A 19,154-nucleotide genomic window follows, 5' to 3' on the forward strand; every position below is an offset into this window, starting at 1 on the left:
AACAGGGATTTTCAGGTTACAATAGGAATATATTTATATAACACTTGATGTTTTTCACTGCTGTTTTCAGTAATACTGCTGACTACTCTCCTAAGGAATCCACATCTAACTCAATCCGGCAGTGAAGGCTCTCACTGAAGTCCTGAAAACCTGTATTGCCAGTGTGGCTGATCTGCATAAAGCATTTCAGAATTTAACCAATCCATTAATACAGCTGGGCTCAAAGTCAGGCTGACCCAACCAGGACCAGGAAATTCCCAAGTGGACTTTGTTTTGAGTGTTCTTTTTAAACTGAAGACGAAAGGAGAGTAGGAAAAGGATTCAGGCTCACCAGTGGGTTAGGTGGACTTTTTAGGACACCAAAAACAAGAGGCCTTGTTGGTGTTACTGTCAAAAAGGCAATCTCATGAATACAAAGTTCCAGCTAGGTGAAGCCAAGAAGGTAATTCATTTCATAAAGTCTAACGCATAAAGAATTCAATAAGGAGGTGTTATGCCCAGAATTCGTGATCCCCAAAGACCACTAGGGAGCCGAGTCCGATACAAAAGCAAAGAGCCTTTATTCGAGCTAGCTCGAGCTCAATCCCCTACCTGCACCGACACAGCGGTGAGATACCAGGGAAAGAGAGCGAGTTTCAAAAGGACAAAGGTTTTATTGGGGCCTAGGGGCAGTTGGTGAGGTAATGGCTATGGCCTCAGCCGATTGGCTGGGGAAGGGTCCTGGGGAAGGGTCTGAGTCCTGTTAGGCAGGTGAGGGGGGGGTAACTCAAGGGGAGGAGGTGTGGTCAAGGTGAAGGACACAGAACAAGATGGAGTCCGCCGGCGTAGGCCCGCCCTTTCAGAGGGTCATAGTGTTCCCTCAGGAGTCATGCAGAAGCGAAGCAGATTTCACTGGTGCTTAAAATGGCTTCTAGGGTTTCTCTCTGAAGTTCTAATTTTGTGTTTTCTTTTTATGCCCCCCCCCAAAATGTTATTAAAGAATTGTCTATGGGGGCACCTGGGTGGCTCAGTTGGCTGAGCGTCCGATTTCAGCGCAGGTCATGATCTTGCAGTTCACGACTTTGAGCCCCGCATCAGGCTCTGTGCTGCCAGCCCAGAGCCTGGAGCCTGCTTCAAATTATGCGTCTCCTCCTCTCTCTGCCCCTCCCCTGCTCGTGCTGTCTGTCTCTCTCAAAAATTAAAATAATAATAATAATAATAATGATAATAATAAATGAGTCAGTTGGGTTTAGTTCTGCCATTTCAAATATTTGACATAATTGCATATAACAGACCTCACTATTCAACAAAACATGATCGTTATAAACACATGTAATATAATCATTCCAGAAGTGTTTGAGGAACACTAGGGGGTGCATCAGGTCTTGGGATGAAGGCAGAGTTGCTATGAAAAAGGGAGGACTTTGTGGAGAAGGACTTTGAAAGGAGGTCTGCAACCTGGTAGCTTGGAAAAGAGAATTCAAGCTGAATCTAAAAAAATATGTGTGGTGTTGAATTTTCATTAGGACCACACTGTCCCTAATTTCATGAAAAATAATTTGTACGTACAGTTGGATCCCCAGACCTGGAACATAGTGCTTATGGATATGACATCCTTAATTTTTCATAGAACTTTCTCATTGGTGGTTTATAATGATGCACTTCTGTTTGCATAGAAAAAAAAATATGGTAATGGAGTATTCTGCCTGATTATATAATTAAGAGTTGACATAGATTTTTCAATTAGGTTATACCCTTTAAAAGTGCTATTATTTGACTTGACCATTTTTGACCTAACAAAATGGCAGTTTCTTATGCTTCAACAGAAAATATGGATTACTAATTTAATAAAAAAAAAAAATAGTAAGATACTTATGTGTATAATTACTTGTTTTATTTTGTCTAAATATTTGTTAGATTTGTGTATTTTATTTATATACACGATATAGTTAACTATGTTTAACACTGAAACCTTAGTACACATACTATAGTTTTGGTGACTGAGAAAGCACTTTCTCCTCCAACACTAAACTTTTATTGAGCACCTATTAGGTTTTCCGCAGGCTGCTCTGTACTTGAGACATACGCGTGAGTAAAACAAGAGGTGCCTGGGTGGCTCAGTTAAGCGTTCAACTCTTGGTTTCAGCTCAGGTCATGATCTCACGGTTTGTGAGTTTGAGCTCCTGCATCAGGCTCTCTGCTGTCAGCACAGAGCCCACTTCAGATCCTCTGTCTCCCCCTCTCTCTACCTATCTAGAGCACTCTGTCTCTCTCAAAAACAAGCAAACAAACAAACAAGAAAGGATGATTAAAACATAATCTTTGCTTATAAGGCTCTCACAGTTTAGTAAGGGAGAAAACACTTCCACAGATAATTACTACGGTGCACAAAGTTTAAGAAGGAAGTGCCTGAAATCAGACAGACCCAGAACTCTTGTCTGAGTTTCAACACTAAGTGCCCAAGCTCTTTTTGCCTCATGGAAATAATAATAGTATCTCACAGGGTTGTTGAGAGAATTAAATGTGAAAATGCACGTAAAATGGCTTAACATCATATTGTACTTCACAAATACGCAGGAAATGTTAGGTATTACCACAATGTGTTAAATGCTATTATATAAATAGGTGTACCTGGTATTTGCTTCCTTTTGCATGTGGTTAGGTGAACTGGTTTTATTTCTTTTTTATTTATCTGGTTTTTTTTTTTTTAAAGATTTTATCTTTAAGTAATCCCTATACCCCATATGAGGCTCAAAGTCACAACCCTGAGACCAAGAGTTCCACTGATGGGACCAGCCAGGCACCACTGGGTGAACTGGTTTTAATTATGAGTTACTCATGAAATAGTGAACTAGTTTGCTTTTGTAAGATTTTAGAGGAAAATTTCATCACCTTTTCCTGGAAGTAAGACCCATTGTCAACCAAAAGTCCTTGTCTAATTAAGTGGCTGAACAGATTTAACACATCCTTCAGGAGGGAAGCTAGCTTTCCTAAGCACTCAACAGTCTTTTAACACCTCTAATAAAAAAGAGGAACTGAACACAGGAACTAACGAATTTGATGATAATCAAGAATTTAAATTCTCACCTCAAACTCACCTTTGCCCTCTCAGATAAAAATTATTGTTAGTTATTGTCAAGATGCCATAGGCATAAATGTCTTCTATCAAAAGCCACTAACGTAGGCTTTCAGCCAGGCAATAAATATTTTTGAATTCTACTATTTGCCAGGCACTGAGCTAGGCTCTAGGGTTATAAAGGCAAGCAAAAACTACAGCCTGTCGGAGGAGAGACATTTATTATGTATTCAAATATATAACTAATAGTTATAAGTAAAGCATATAGAGCAGTGACCTTGATTGAGACTGAGGGACAGGCTGGTGGTGGTCAGAGAAGAGTTCATTTAGAATGAACTGTAATGAACTAACATCTGAAAATACCACTTACCCTTCAGTAGAGCCGGTGATTTGCTCCCCAATCAAAAACAACCAGCAAGTTCAGGAAATAAAAGCTTAGTCAAATCAATTGTTTAGCTACATAATGAAAAATACTAAGTTGATATAAATTATTTACTCTTGGGGCGCCTGGGTGGCTCAGACAGTTAAGCATCTGACTCTTGATTTGGGCTCTGATCATGATCTCACGGTTTGTGAGTTTGAGCCCTGCATTGGGCTCCACTCAGATGGTGCAGAGCCTGCTTGGGATTCTCTCTCTCTCTCTCTCTCTCTCTCTCTCTCTCTCTCTCTCTCTTTCTCTCTCTCCCTCTCCCTCTCTTCTCTGCCTTTCCCTCAAGCGCTCTCTCTCTCTCTCTCAAAATAAATAAACTAAAAAAGCAAATAATAAATTATTTACTCTTACCCGATCAGATAGCTAATGTTAAACGTGACTTTTTTGTTTGACTGCCTTTCTGCCCCACATGGGCTTTTATTTCATTAGCCCTATTGAAATAGCCCTTCACCTCTGGGGTGATTTTCTCATTATCAACATGCTCACATACAAAATGTTACTTCAGTATAGTCCTTCACATGCACTAACCGAGAAGATGGGGGAAATTTTAGAAGGTGGTAAAATGACCGAGTTCTTCTTGCCTTATGTGGGAGAGGGGCTTTGCTCTGGAATAATATTTCATGTATAAACATGGCATTTCTCCATAGTTTGCCTTTTGTTTTTTTTTTTTCTTTGTTTTGTTGAGATAATGAATAGGGCAAGTATTCTGAACTTCAGTTCACACTTAAAATTGCTTATATCAGAGGAAGGATTATAATATATCAAACATTATAAAAAAGACTTATTCAGAAAGGTATTGCGTTTCCAAGAACACAAGGAGGGGAAAATGACTGTAGAGAGTGTCTGTCCATTTTAAACTTTTATTAAAATATTTACAAGAATCTTCACGTTCTGGGGCACCCGGCTGACTCAGTCAGAAGAGCATGCAACTCTTGATCTTGGGGTCATGAGTTCGAGCCCCATGTTGGTATAGAGATTACTTAAAATAAATAAATAAAATTAAAAAAAAAAGAATATTCACATTTATTTATTTCAGCCTCAAATAAACAAAAGCTTGATTTTTAAAAACTACATCTATTTTTTTTTTTTTGCCATGTGAAATGGAATCTGCTCAAGTCCACTGAGTGTTCTTCAGTAATTTCCTAAAGAATAACCATTGCTTCCATTTTACGTTTTTTCTTAAGCAATCGGTAAATAACTTATTCATCAAACTTGAGAGAATGCCCCAAAAGAATTTCTTTTGAAAAGCTGGTCTTCTTCTTGCTGAGCCAGACAATTCCTGTGTTTTCTAGCCAGTTGGATGACAGCAAGTCAGTGAGATCACAGCAAGAAGTCCCAGCTATGTTAGACCCGTCTTCAGCACAAGAAATGAACTCATCTACACGAATCATTTGGTGCAAAATAAATAAATTCCTTCAGTAGAACATTATCACAGGATCAGAATGTCCTACTTTGGAAAGGAAGGAATGAGCACAATGCAGCTTTACAGTAACAGCAGGAAACCATTATTTTGTTGCTCACAGTGGTATGTTTCAGCCGATGTTTTCTTAGAATGAAGCATAAATCCAAAATGTTAGCTAAACCAATCCTGAATAATATCAAATGAGCCCTCTGATTACAGCCGGTGATCATTACATTAGCTGGAAGCCTAAGAATTTGCAGCCTGTCAACAAAGTTCATGCTAGTTATGTGAATTATTTCATAATACACCCTAATTCAAAGATTAATAAAGTAAGATAATAATAATGATATATCACAATTCTTGGCTATAAACCAGGCACTGTGCTAGACACATATGTATCCTGTGTATTTTTTTTTTTTTTTTAAGTAAACTCTATACCCAGTGTGGGGCTTGAACTTATGATCTGGAGATCAAAAGCCACATGCTCTCTACCCACTGAGCTAGCCAGGCACCCCTATTCTTCTTCTTTTTTTTCTTTTTTTTAATGTTTGTTTATTTATTTTGAGACAGAGCATAAGCAGGGGAAGGGCGGAGAGAGAGGAAGAGAGAGAATCCCAAGCAGGCTCTGCACTTTCAGCTTGGAGCCTGACACGGGGCTTGACCCTATGACCCTGGGATTGTGACCTGAGCCAAAATCAAGAGTCAGACACTCAATCCACTGGGCCACCCTGGGGCCCCTCTTTTTTTTTTTTTTTTAAGTGAACATAACCTCAAGATTATATCATCTTCATAATAAAACAAATATGACATTTAGAGCTAGATCACTTTCTTTTTTTTTTTAATTTTTTTAATGTTTATTTATTTTTGAGAGACAGAGAGAGACAGCATCAGCAGGGGAGGGGCAGAGAGAGAGGGAGACCTAGAGCATGAAGCGGGCTCCAGGCTCTGAGCTGTCAGCACAGAGCATGATGCGGGGCTCGAACTCACGAGCCGTGAGATCATGACCTGAGCCAAAGTCGGACGCTTAACCGACTGAGCCACCCAGGTGCCCCTAGAGCTAGATCGCTTTCAATGCTTGCTTCTCTTAATAGCCAGCATTCTCTTCCGTCTACAGTTGAGATCAACACATTCAAGCCTCAGCACTTCTTTGTAATTTTAACCTTTTTCTGAAAAATCAGTCTGCCCACCTTAGTCTCTGCTTCCTGTCATAATGCTGCTTTCCCTGGGCAGACAGAGAACCCTTGCCCTTCTTGTAATGTGTCACTTTGTGGGGCTGGTGCTTGCCACGCTTCTTGCAGAAAGTCCGGTGGGTTTTTAGGAATGTTCACCGTGTTTGTGAGAGCTACATCTGTACAGAAAGTATCTTGTTATAATTGTTTAAACAACCCAGCAACGGTCTCTTGATGGGGTTTCTCCCCAGATCACAGATGAAGAAACTGAAGTTGGCTGTAATAATTAAAAAAAAAAAAAAAAAAAAAAGATGTGGTATGTGGGACCACTGTCTTTGATTTGCCATTATCGGGGAGGAAAAAGAATATCTTTTCCTCCTCCCCTTCTAAATTCTCAACTGGGGGGGCGCCTGGGTGGCTCAGTCGGTTGAGCGCCGACTTCGGCTCAGGTCACGATCTCGCGGTCCGTGAGTTCGAGCCCCGCATCGGGCCCCTGTGCTGACAGCTCAGAGCCCGGAGCCTGTTTCGGATTCTGTGTCTCCCTCTCTCTGACCCTCCCCCATTCATGCTCTGTCTCTCTCTGTCTCAAAAATAAATAAACGTTAAAAAAAAAATTAAAAAAAAAAAAAAATTCTCAACTGGGGTCCCTGCGACAAAAGACGGAATATCGAGAGAAAAACATACAGATTGCTTAATACAAGTTTGGCATGACTCGGGAGCCTTCATAAGGAAACGAAGACCTGAGGAAACTGTTATACTGGAGTGTTTTTATCCTGACCAAAAATGAGAACTTCTGAGAATGTGTTAAGACGAAGGGTTGTGAGCGGAGAGAGTGAAGTGGGGGAAACATGACAAGGTTTGTTGCTCAGATCCTTCTCAGAGTCCCTACTTCCTTGGAGGTAAGGATGCCCTTTCCTCGGGGTCTATGGAGGGCATCTGTCACGTGAGACTCCTATGACCTGCTTCAAGGGAGACAAGGGATGTCAGGGAGTCCTTTCTGCTGCTGCTGTTTCTCAAACTCCTTCAGCTTAAGCTATTTAATATGCCAAGGTGCCATATATTGGGTAGGATGTCCTAAACCTTACCAGTTTCTACGTTGGATTGGGAACAAATGTGAAATAGTACTTACAAATAAGACAATAGGAAATAGACATACACTAGAAATAGAGGGAAGATGGGATTTAGAGGTCTGGAGGCCTAGGGAAAACAATTATAATAGTGACAAATAACTATGCTTCAGACACCGAGCTCCACGTGATTGCCTCATTTCATCCCCACAGCTACCCAATCAAGTAGATATTATTATGATCCCTCTTTTACAGATGGAGAAATCGGGGCTTGGAACTTTTGACTAACTTCGCAAGGCCACACAGGTAGGTAATAAGTGGAACTGCAGTTTGGAACCAGGGTCTGTCTGACTCCAGGGCCCTAGTCCTTAACTACCATAAAATACTGCCCAGAAATGCTTATGATGGTTTGTGGATTTCACCAAAGCACAAGATGAAGAGGGCCTGGTGGGAAAGAGGGAAGTTTAACAACTAAAGAGATGAGGGTGACCGAGAAAGAAGACAGACTGGAAAGGAAACATAGAACCAGAATTCAACTCTACATATAAACACCCTTGATATATTTAGATGTCCCGAGGGAGAGTGGAGGGCAAGGGCAGTGACAGATGAGGCATAACTGGAGTGTCTTTGGGGGCTGCTGTGACTTCTCTTCATCCCACGATGGTGAGCCAGGTAAGTGTCCTCGGGCCAACGAAGGCCTGCCGTGTTCTCAAACTGCAGCGTTGATCCGGCAAAGTGCCACATCTCACCAGTTTATTTAGAGTTTGGGGATGGCTAGAGCATGAGCTTGGCTCTCTTCCTCTGTTTGAGTAGCTGCAGCAGCGATTAAAGTGGCCTCAGTCTGTGGAAAAAAAAGTGAGAGAGAGAGAGAGAGAGATAAAAGGAAGGCTGCACATTCTTGAATACTCTGTTAATGTTCTGGCTGTGCAAAGCAATTCTATTAATCTCGCTTTCGGTCTCTCGATTCCAACAGTCATATTAGGGACTTGGCTTCTAATACACAGTCTTTTTTTTTTTTCAACGTTTTTTATTTATTTTTGGGACAGAGAGAGACAGAGCATGAACGGGGGAGGGGCAGAGAGAGAGGGAGACACAGAATCGGAAACAGGCTCCAGGCTCCGAGCCATCAGCCCAGAGCCCGACGCGGGGCTCGAACTCACGGACCGCGAGATCGTGACCTGGCTGAAGTCGGACGCTTAACCGACTGCGCCACCCAGGCGCCCCACTAATACACAGTCTTTAAAGAGGACAGATAGGGGTGCAGGGAAGAGAGTCTGGGATCCCTAAAGAAAGAATTTGCCTCCGCAGTGCCACACTTGGGGTGCTATCAGAATTCTCTCCTCTGAAGCCCTTCCCCACTTGCCTGGAATTCACTGAGCCCCCCACCCCTCTGAGGAAGTGCTTCCCCACCTTGATGTTTAGTCCCATCATTATCCTAGGACTGGAAGGTAAATGTAGGTCTTGGAAATTGAGTGGACCGGAAAGAAACTTCATACACACTTTTTAAAAACCTTACCACGACTCCATCCTCCTCCTTCTTCGTTGTCCTCCCAAGGTCGGAGCAACACTTTTGGACTAAAGATCTATGAAAAGAGAATTTTTTAAACAGGTAAATCGTGACTCACATAAAATTAACGTGTCACAAGGGTTTTTTTTTTTTTTTTTTTTTTAACTCATTAATGAATGATGGACTCGGTGAGATGTTACCATGGGTTGAAATGAGAATTCAAAGTATCACGCATATATAGGCCATCAGGAATGTTGACATGAATTTAGAAACAGTTGCAAAACTGGCAAAACTGGTCAGTAATTCACAGGACAATAATCAACTGCATTCCAGTAGACACAATTCATTCATATTTCTACGGACAAGGGTCATTTGTGTTAAGCTGTTGACAATGTGTGCAATTGTCAAACACTCAGACAGCGACAGGCAGAGAGAAGCTGAGAAGACACACCAGATAGGAAAGACGCTTAGAAAGAAGAGAATTTTTCTTCCCCTTTCTTTTTTTTTTTTTTTTTTTCTTTCTTCCCCTTTCAATGTCTCTCACAATTGCTCCTGACAGGCCCTAAATCCTGAAGAAATTAGGACATTTCCTCATATGTAATTCAACATAAAAAATAAATAAATACTAAACTAAAACTCATAAATTTTGTAATAAAATTAAAATAGTTTTTTTTTCCAGAATTTTCTTTTTTTTTTTTTAATTTTTTTTTTTTTTAACGTTTATTTACTTTTGAGACAGAGAGAGACAGAGCATGAACGGGGGAGGGTCAGAGAGAGAGAGGGAGACACAGAATCTGAAACAGGCTCCAGGCTCTGAGCTGTCAGCACATAGCCCGACGCGGGGCTCGAACTCACGAGCCATCAGATCATGACCTGAGCCAAAGTCAGACGCTTAACCGACTGAGCCACCCAGGCGCCCCTTTTTCCAGAATTTTCTTACTGCAAAACTGTACATTAATCCACGGAAGTGAAGCCTTTGCTTTGCTGGTACACTAACTTAGTCTGCTTTTGGAGTTATAACTCCTCCTCCAGTAACTTAGCTTTTGGACACACCGGTGACTTCTTTAGTAAAGTCCTCTTTCAGGCCAGTGGGCTGAGCATTTTCTTTTCTTTTTGAGAGAGAGTGTGTGAGGGAAAGAGAGTTGGCACGGTGGGGGAGAGAGAGAATCTCAAGCCGGTTCCATGCTCAGCGCAGAGCCCAATGCCGGGCTCAATCTCACGACCCCAGGATCATCACGTGAGCCGAAATCAAGTCAGACGTTCAACCAACTGAGCCACACAGGTGTCACGAGGTTGAGTATTTTCTTTTTTTTTTTTTTTAAAGGTTTTTATTTATTTTTGAGACAGAGACAGAGCATGAGCAGGGGAGGGGCAGAGAGGGGGAGATACAGAACCTGAAGCAGGCTCCAGGCTCCCAGCTGTCAGCACAGAGCCTGACGTGGGGCTCAAACTCACAGAGTATGAGATCACGACCTGAGCTGAAGTCGGACGCTCAACCGAATGAGCCATCCAGGCGCCCCGGGTTGAGTATTTTCTAATGAAATAGATCAAAGAAGAAAATGGAAGAAACGTTATGTGGTACTATCACTGTAAATGGGTAAGGTATCTGAAATAAAACCCAGCCATAAATCATATTTTTCCAGACACCTACGTATCACAAATCATGTCTCACGGTATAGTTCTGTATTAAGACCACTGTATTGATTTTAATTCTCACTCCAGTGTGTCATGAGGTTGAGGAGTGTGTGTATTTTTTTTAAGCAGTATGATAAGATGTCACCCTGGAAACACTTTAGATATCTGCTGGGTCTGTTAGTTAAAAGGATACGTTTTTATTATTCAATATAAAATAATAATTTTAAATTTAATTACAAAATTGAAACAGATAATTTTATATTTAATTATAAATTTAAACATATTATTGTTATTAATTATTTTAATGTTTATTTACTTTTTTTTAATGTTTATTTGGGGAGACAGAGAGACAGAGTGGGGGAGGGGCAGAGAGAGAGGGAGACACAGAATCTGAAGCAGGTCTCCAGGCTCTGAGCTGGTCGGCACAGAGCCCGACATGGGGATTGAACCCATGAAGTACGGGATCATGACCTGGGCCAAAGTCGGACGCTTGACCGACTGAGCCACCCAGGTGCCCCAATGTTTATTTACTTTTAAGAGAGAGAGACAGAGAGAGAGAGCATGAGTGGAAAGGGGCAGAGAGAGAGAGGGAGATGCAGAATCCGAAGCAGGCTCCAGGCTCTGAGCTGTCAGCACAGAGCCCAATGTGGAGCACGAACTCATGAACCATGAGATCATGACCTGAGCTGAAGTCGGACACTTAACCGACTGAGCCACCCAGGTGCCACAACAAATGATTTTAAATAAAAGTTGCCTAAGGAGCAATCAGCTTTCTAGATTTGAAAATGAGGTGGGAGGGTACTGGGCAGGGGGATAAAGATGAAAAATTAAAAAGGCTCTTGGTTATACTCTGGTCAATTTGCCTCAACTCTGAGCCGGGAGTAGAAATGTTAAGTACAGTACAGTCAAGTAAAATGTAAAGGGTGTCCTCAAACAACAGCAGCTTGTGTCTCAGGGTGATACTTGCCAGTTGGGACTGAGCCCCCGTTAGCCACCAACACCATCAGCAAGCCCCAGTGGTTTGCTGGGAGGTCTTGATCATGGGAAGGCTGTTGTTTTGTGGTTAACACTTCCACCCAGCTCCACGTGGGCAAACATCCAAATAAGACGAAACTGATTGCCAGGCTACTGCACTCTATTTCCACATCTGTTTAGGCTCCTCTCGGGTCTTGCTCCAGTCCTGATTTCTGCATTCTGACTCCTGGCTGAGCCGTCTCCCGCAGCTTTATTTATTTCTGGCCTTACTGAGTGAGTGTCGATGCTTTGCTTAAGAACTAAGCTATCTTCTCCGATGCATGGCTTCCTGTAGCCGGCTGACTTCGTTCCTCCACGCGTGGTGGAACATCAGCTCTCCGGGATTCAAGTCGGCTCTGTCCTGTGTGGTGAGTCCTTCCCTCCGAGGCCCCCAGGAGCAGCTGCACCTCGATCCTCAAGGTCACTCTATACACTTAATCTCCCAACGGGCTTGCTTCCTGAAGGCTCTGCTGCTCCCTCCCGGAGCCCAGCAGCACTACCTCAAGCTTCCCTGGCTCAGCTTTATCCAGATAAACTACTGGGTTGCTCAAACAATTTCAGAATTCTGATTCTCCCAACCCGTAATAAGAAAGAGAAAGTAAGCCAAACAAGTAAAGCCAAATTTCATGTTGACCATAATGACAGGAGTTCATGGTTAGTGGGTATAATTATTAAACTATACCAAAATCATCTTTATTTAAGCTCTTCCTCACTCGTTCTTTCAACAGATATTTATTGGGCCTATTCCATGTTCTGGGAATTGTTCTTGCAACTAAGGATATAGCGGAGAATTTAAAAAGACAGTTTTGGGGTGCCTGGGTGGCTCAGTCAGTTGAGTGTCTGACCCTTGGCTTCAGCTCAGGTCCTGATCTGATGGTTTTGTGGGCTTGAGCCCTGCATCAGGTTCTGAGCTGACCGTTTGGGGCCTGCTTGGGATTCTCTCTCTCTCTCCCTCTCTCTCTCTGTCCTTCCCCCACTTGTGCTCTCTCTGTCTCTCTCAAAATACATAAATAAACTGAAAAAAGAAAAAAAAGAGTTTTGGGACTCAGAGCTTACACTGTATATTTAATGGGATTTCCTTGAGTGAAGAGGTAAATAATGATTTAAAGAGTGCTACTTTAGGGGCGCCTGGGTGGCGCAGTCGGTTAAGCGTCCGACTTCAGCCAGGTCACGATCTCGCGGCCCGTGAGTTCGAGCCCCGCGTCAGGCTCTGGGCTGACGGCTCGGAGCCTGGAGCCTGTTTCCGACTCTGTGTCTCCCTCTCTCTCTGCCCCTCCCCCGTTCATGCTCTGTCTCTCTCTGTCCCAAAAATAAATAAAAAACGTTGGAAAAAAAAAATTAAAAAAAAAAAAAAAAAAAAAAAAAAGAGTGCTACTTTAGGGGTGCTTGGGTGGCTCAGTCGGGTTGAGTGCCTGCTTCGACTCAGGTCATGATCTCAAGGCTCGTGAGTTCGAGCCCTGAGTCAGGCTCTGTGCTGACAGCTCAGAGCTGGGAGCCTGTTTCAGCTTCTGTGTGTGTGTCTCTCTCTGCCCCTCCCCTGCTCACATTCTGTCTCTCTCTGTCTCTCAAAAATAAATAAACACTGACAAAAAATTTTTAAAGAGCGCTACTTTAGACAAGGGCGTCTAATTGGCATGCTGATATGTATTCTCTCATTTAATCATAGATAAATTAACCATTCAATTTGTGGCTCCTATCTGAAATCAGTACATCATGCTCCAAAAAGTATAGTCTTGCAAGCCTTAAATACTTGAGCCATAACAAATATCCTAGTCTGTGTATTTTTCCAATTTTTTATGATGACAAATTTCAAACATTCAGAGAAGTTGAAGGAATATCGTGCAGAGAACAATTACATACTTATAATCTAGATCGATGACTAACATTTTGCTGTATCTGGTTGACCTATAATTATTTATGTATTTTAAATGTATTATTTGAAGATAGTTTCAAGCTTGCAAAAAACTTGCAAGAAGATGGCAAAGAATTCTTTCAAATCCCTTTTACCTATTGTTAAAATTTTGCTCCATTTGTTTTTATATTCTGTGTATGCGTCCATGTAGTTTTCCTGAGAGGAAGTTGCACAACTCATGCCCCCTTCTCCTCATATATATATATTTTTTAATGTTTATTTGTTTTTGAGAGAGAGGGAGAGGGAATCAGAGGATCTGAAGCAGGCTGTCCTATGTGGGGCTAGAACTCACGAACTGCGAGGTCATGACCTGAGCCGAAGTCGGACAGTTAACTGAGCCATCCAGGTGCCCCTACCTATATATTTTAGTGCCTATTTCCTAAGAACAAGGACATTCTTCCACATAACCATTGCATATTAATAATTAGAGGAAATTTAAGTTGATGCAATACTGTCAGCCAACCTCTAATCCATGTTCCAGTTTTGTCAGTTGATCCAATAATGTTCTTTTGGGCCTTTTATTTTTCTCTCGTATAGGATGCAGTCAGCATCAGATGTTACATTTACTTGCCATGTCTCTTTAGTCTTTTAATCTGGAACATTTCCATAGCTTTTCTTTGTCTTTGATGACATTGACATTTTTGAAGAAAACAGAACATAAAAAAAAAAAGTTCCTTATTTGGAGGTTGTCCGATGTCTATCATGTGTCATAGTTTGGGTTCTTCTAAAAGAAGACTCAGGGACAGCTTAATGATCGGATATGAGGCTGTGCCCTTAGGATCCATTCCTGTGTGTAGAAGGTGGAGAGACAACTGGGCAGGGGGAGAAATTGAGCTGCAAAGGTAGGACCGTCTCCATAGGTGGACCTGGGAAGCTAAAATGGACCCGTAAGAATTATCCCCCACTGGGGCATGATGGCCAGGCCTTCCTACTTCCATTTCAGCCATCACTGGAGGTGAGCCACTCTAGAAGGGCATGGCCCTGGGAAGGGAACTCTGTGTAGTAACAGCAGTCCCTGAAGGGCTGCTAATTGGACGCTGTTTCTTTTTTTTTTTTTTTTTTTTTAATTTTTTTTTTGGACGTCGTTTCTTGATGGCTCCCCAGGAGCTAGGGCAACATTTTACCTGGAAAGGGGACCTAGACTGTGCCATAAGTATACCTCAATTAAAAAAAAAAAAAAAAAGATAGGAACACTTGCGTCTGACTCTTGGTTTCGGCTCAGGTCATGATCTCACCGTTGGTGGGTCTGAGCCCCACGTGAGGTCCCGCACCAACAGTTGGAGCCTGCTTGGGATCCTTCTTGGGATTCTCTCTCTCTCTGCCCCTCCACTGCTTGTGCTCTCTCTCTCTCTCTCTCAAAATAAATAAACACAAAAAGATAAACAAAAAAAATGTTTCATCACTAGTCACAGATTACTTTTTTTTGATCTTTTTTCCCCATTTTCTTTAAAGTTTATTTATTTATTTTGAGAGAGTAGGGGGGGCACAGAGAGAGGGTGAGAGACAGAATCCCAAGCAGGCCCTGCACTGTCAGCGTAGAGCCCAACTCGGGGCTCAAACTCACAAACCGTGAAATCATGACCTGAGCTGAAAACAAGAAATCAGTCGCTCAGCTAACTAAACCACCCAGGCCCCTCTGTCTTTTTTTTTTTTTTTTTTTTTTTTTAAAGAAAGCTCTACATTTAATGTGGGGCTTGAATTCATGACCCCAGATCAAGAGTTGCATGCTCTACTGAAAGCCAGCCGGGCGCTGCTCTGTTCTCTTAAAAAAATTTTTTTTAATTAAGGTTATTTATTTATTTTGAGAGAGAGAGAGAGAGAGAGAGAGAGAATCCGAAGCAGAGCCCAACGTGGGGCTCAAACTCACAAACCATGAGATCATGACCTGAACCGAAATCAAGAGTCAGACCCTTAACTGACTGAGCCAGCCAGGCGCCCCTCTTTTCTCTTTTAACATGGAACTATCTTTCTATTTGTTTTTCCTTGACAAAGACTAATCAGACCAGGCCTGATGTCTTGAAGAACGTTCTTATTTTTCAGTGTTTTTCAAATTTGAGTCTTGTGACTTCATGTCACAAGAACTGAGGAAAATAACACAGTTTGCTTTTAATTCGATGATTTTAAGTATTAATACAGATAAAGTAATTTTTTAAGATATGCACTACCTTTGCTAGAAGCCATTGAAGGCCTGCTTTTATATTCATTATTAATAAAGGAGAGTCTTAGAGAAGTAAAGAGATAAAATGATTTATTACACCAAATTTATTACACATATTTAAAATTGAGTTAACACAGTATCTGTGTGTGTGAGTATACATAGCCAGATACTATTTAACCTTCACATTTTCTTCTCTAACAAAGAATGAAAGAAAAAGCTGCTTTGTTGGTTTTTTTTTTTTTGTAATTTGCAAGTGAAAACAGGAAATGAAAGAATCATATTATCTTGTACCATCATATTATGTTGTACCATAATCACATTATATTATATTGTTACTAAAGCTTCTTTAGTCCCTTAAATGTAGCACTCATTATAAGCAGCTCTAATCCTCTTAAAATGTTATGACTCATTCATTATAACAAATTAAGGAAGACATGAGACACAAGGATCTTTTCAGATTATTTCCAGACAAGCTTCTTTAACTAATGTCCCTCAATTGAGCTAGTTATAAGTTTTCTGATGGAAAAGAATTACCTCTGCTAGGTATTAGTCAAATGCTTTCAAAATTTGTCAATGGCCACCACCATGACAAAGGGACAGGGGTATCTTCCTTTCTCCTCCCTACTTTCTTCCATCCCTCCTTTGTCCTTTTTCCCCTGTCTTTAATAGAAAGAATTCACTGCTAAAACTATATGGTAGTGCTCATTTTCCACTCAAACTAAGATATATCCCATAAACATTAAAGGAAGTGGGAAATCTTCAATCTAGGAGCCACAAGTGCATATGAGATAAATATAAAGCTACAGACTTGCTACTGTTACGTGTAGGATAAAATATAATACAGATTTGGTCAACTTTGCCTATTTTGAGCCTATATATTTTGATTCAGCATCATTCCTTGAATATTCATTGTGTTTAAGTCCCTAAACTGGACCCTCTGATGAGTCACAAATTTGATTGACTGGTTGATTGATTCACTTATTTATTCATTCATTCACTTTTATAGGTCTCTACAACTAAAGCAAGTTTAGGAAGGAGAAGAAGGTGGTGGAAAACTTTGTGTGTTTCCATAGGAGCTTAACTAGTAAGTGGTCTACATTATTATTCTTAGATTCCATAAGCCTAATTTTTAAAAGAACACCATGCTATTTGAGGCACGTGGTTCCCATATGCACAAAATATGCCTATTCAAACTCCTTATTCAGGTGACATGAGCAAAAATAGCAGAGTAAGGACCTCTGAAATTTCTCTCCTCCACAAAGCAACAAGAAGCTGGCAAAATGGTCACATTCAACTTTTATATAACTCTGATATTTGCCCAAAAGCTTGCAACAATCTGGGAGTGTTCATTAAAAACAAACAAGGGGTTGCCATTTGTAACTATGTGGATGGAACTGGAGGGTATTATGCTAAGAGAAATTAGGCAGAGAAAGACAAAAATCATATGACTTCACTCATATGAGGACTTTAAGAGACAAAACAGATGAACATAAGGGAAGGAAAACAAAAGTAATATAAAAACAGGGAGGGGGACAAAAGAGACTCATAAATATGGAGAACAAACTGAGGGTTACTGGAGGGGTTGTGGGAGGGGGGATGGGTTAAATGGGTAAGGGGCATTAAGGAATCTACTCCTGAAATAATTATTGCACTATATGCTAACTAATTTGGATGCAAATTAAAAAAAATAATAAAAACAACAAAAAAACCCCCAAAAAACAAACAAGGGGTGGCGTGCCTGGGTAGCTCAGTCGGTTAGGCAACCCATTTCTGTCAGGTCATGATCTCATGTTTCGTGGGTTTGAACCCCGCATCAGGCTCTGTGCTGACAGCTCAGAGCCTGGAGCCTGCTTCGGATTCTGTGTCTCCCTCTCTCTGCCCCTCCCCAGCTTGCGCTCTGTCTCTTTCTCTTTTTCTCTCAAAAATGAATAAACATTAAAAAAATTGAAATAAACAAACAAACAAGGCCACCTAGGTGGCTCAGTGGGTTAAGCATCTTGACTTTGGCTCAGGTCACGATCTCACAGTTCTGTGAGTTCGAGCCCCGCATAGGGGGCTCTGTGCTGACAGTTCGGAGCCTGGAGCCGGCTTCAGATTCTGTGTCTCCCTCTCTCTCTGCCCTTCCCCAACTCGCACTCTGTCTCTCTCTGTCTTTCAAAAATGAATTAAAAAAATTTTTTTAAATAAAGATACATAAAAACAAACAAAAACAACAAAATTCAAAACTACTCAATCACAGTAAAAGAAGTGAGCTGTGTGGCATTTTTAACTTGCCCTGGTCTCATCCTGCTTTGCAATATTCTTGAAAATCAGCAGCCTGCATTCGTTCTCCATGAAGACTAGCAAGCAGCCAGGCAGCAACTGAAAGGAATAGAAAGCAGTTGTGGAAATCCTTCAAAGCTTCATCCCCAGAGAACTGTTCTATGACCTGTCTGGTGGCTTCTTGGAAAAACTCACTTGCAAGACTATCTATATTTGACCTAAGTCAGCTCACCTACTGTGAAAAGCTTTTTCCCCAGAAGCATTTGTCAAAAATAATAACAGGCAGTTACTTAGCTTTTCAGCTGCCTGAGGTGATGGACACCAGTGGAGGGAAAGCATTAGACTAACCAAAAGCTTTAAAAGAAAGACTGAGGAATGAGACATACAGAGAGGCCTTGAAGAGCTCTGATGTGTACCTGAGAATCCAGAAGGCCACATGCAAGAATAGGCTATGCTCATGCCCGGGGTTCTGTGCATGGCCAAGAAAGCCAGGAAAAGGCCCTAAGCTTTCACCTCTGGATGACCTTGAAGGTTCTGCAAGCAGAAAATAGAGGCTAAAGCAGAGGTGAAAAGTGTGCCCCCAACATGCAGACAGAGCCCCTCACCAAAACCTGGGAGACTTATTGGTTCCAGGCATTTAAGGAAATTTCCAGGTTCTACATTATATATTCTGAGCTTTGCATGGTGGTAACAACAAAGGAAAGGTTGCATAAGCCATGGGACAGTCTACAGTTTTGATGTCTCTCTGGATTCCTGATCCCTCCATTTCAGTTCAGGCCACTAAGAATTTTCCTTTCTTTCTTGCCAGTTCAGCCATACATTTAAAAAGATGATTTTTGGGGACACCTGGGTGGCGCAGCCGGTTAAGCGTCCAACTCTTGATTTCAGCTCAGGTCAGGATCTCGCGGTTCCTGAGTTCGAGCCCCACATCGGGCTCTGCACTGATGGTGCAGAGTCCGCTTGGGATTCTCTCTCTGTCTCTCTGTCTCTGTCTCTCTATCTGCTCCTCCCCCTCTTGCATGTGCACGCTCTGCCTCAAAATAAATAAATAAGCTTTAAATAAATAAAACTTTGTCAGCACAGAGCCCGATGCTGGGCTCGAACCCACAAACTCATGAACCCACAAACCGTGAGATCGTGACCTGAGCTGAAGTTGGATGCTTAACTGACTGAGCCACTAGGTGCCCCTGTTTAATCTAGTGTTTTTAGAGGTTTTGTAGTGAAAAGTGCTTTAAAAATATCCAGAGTAGCTGGAGTACCATACTGCCAGCAACATAACTCCACCAAGCTTTTGAGTTACTAATAGCCTTCCTAAGAAGGTTCTACCTACAGGGTCACTTCACAACTGAACGAATGTATTAAGGCACAAAAAGTTATGTAGACCGCAGTGACTACATTGTTGGAGAGTTCCATGGTCTTTTTCTGCTATTCAGCTTCAGAGCCAGGCTCGAACCAGCTCCTTTTCTCTCCTTATCTTTGAGGGGCCCTACCAACTCAGACACCTTCTGCTCCCGCCATAGCTGACTCTGCCCACTTCTCTTGT

At 41.7% G+C, this 19,154-nt stretch overlaps 1 protein-coding gene across 4 annotated transcripts in view; it reads left to right on the plus strand.

Annotated features, from left to right (window-relative positions):
* CMKLR2 (chemerin chemokine-like receptor 2) overlaps positions 1–19,154 on the plus strand; it is a 47,512-nt gene that overhangs the window by 6,030 nt on the left and 22,328 nt on the right. For 2 of the 4 annotated variants that reach the window (XM_058707636.1, XM_058707643.1), the window contains exons 2-3: positions 7,379–7,429; positions 11,421–11,647. The gene's annotated coding sequence lies outside the window, so the exon portion shown is untranslated. The remainder of the gene's footprint in view (positions 1–7,378; positions 7,430–11,420; positions 11,648–19,154) is intronic. The other 2 variants (XM_058707631.1, XM_058707662.1) reach the window with 1 other exon arrangement.

This window comes from Neofelis nebulosa, chromosome 2, assembly GCF_028018385.1.
Source record: "Neofelis nebulosa isolate mNeoNeb1 chromosome 2, mNeoNeb1.pri, whole genome shotgun sequence".
Lineage (NCBI taxonomy): Eukaryota > Metazoa > Chordata > Mammalia > Carnivora > Felidae > Neofelis > Neofelis nebulosa.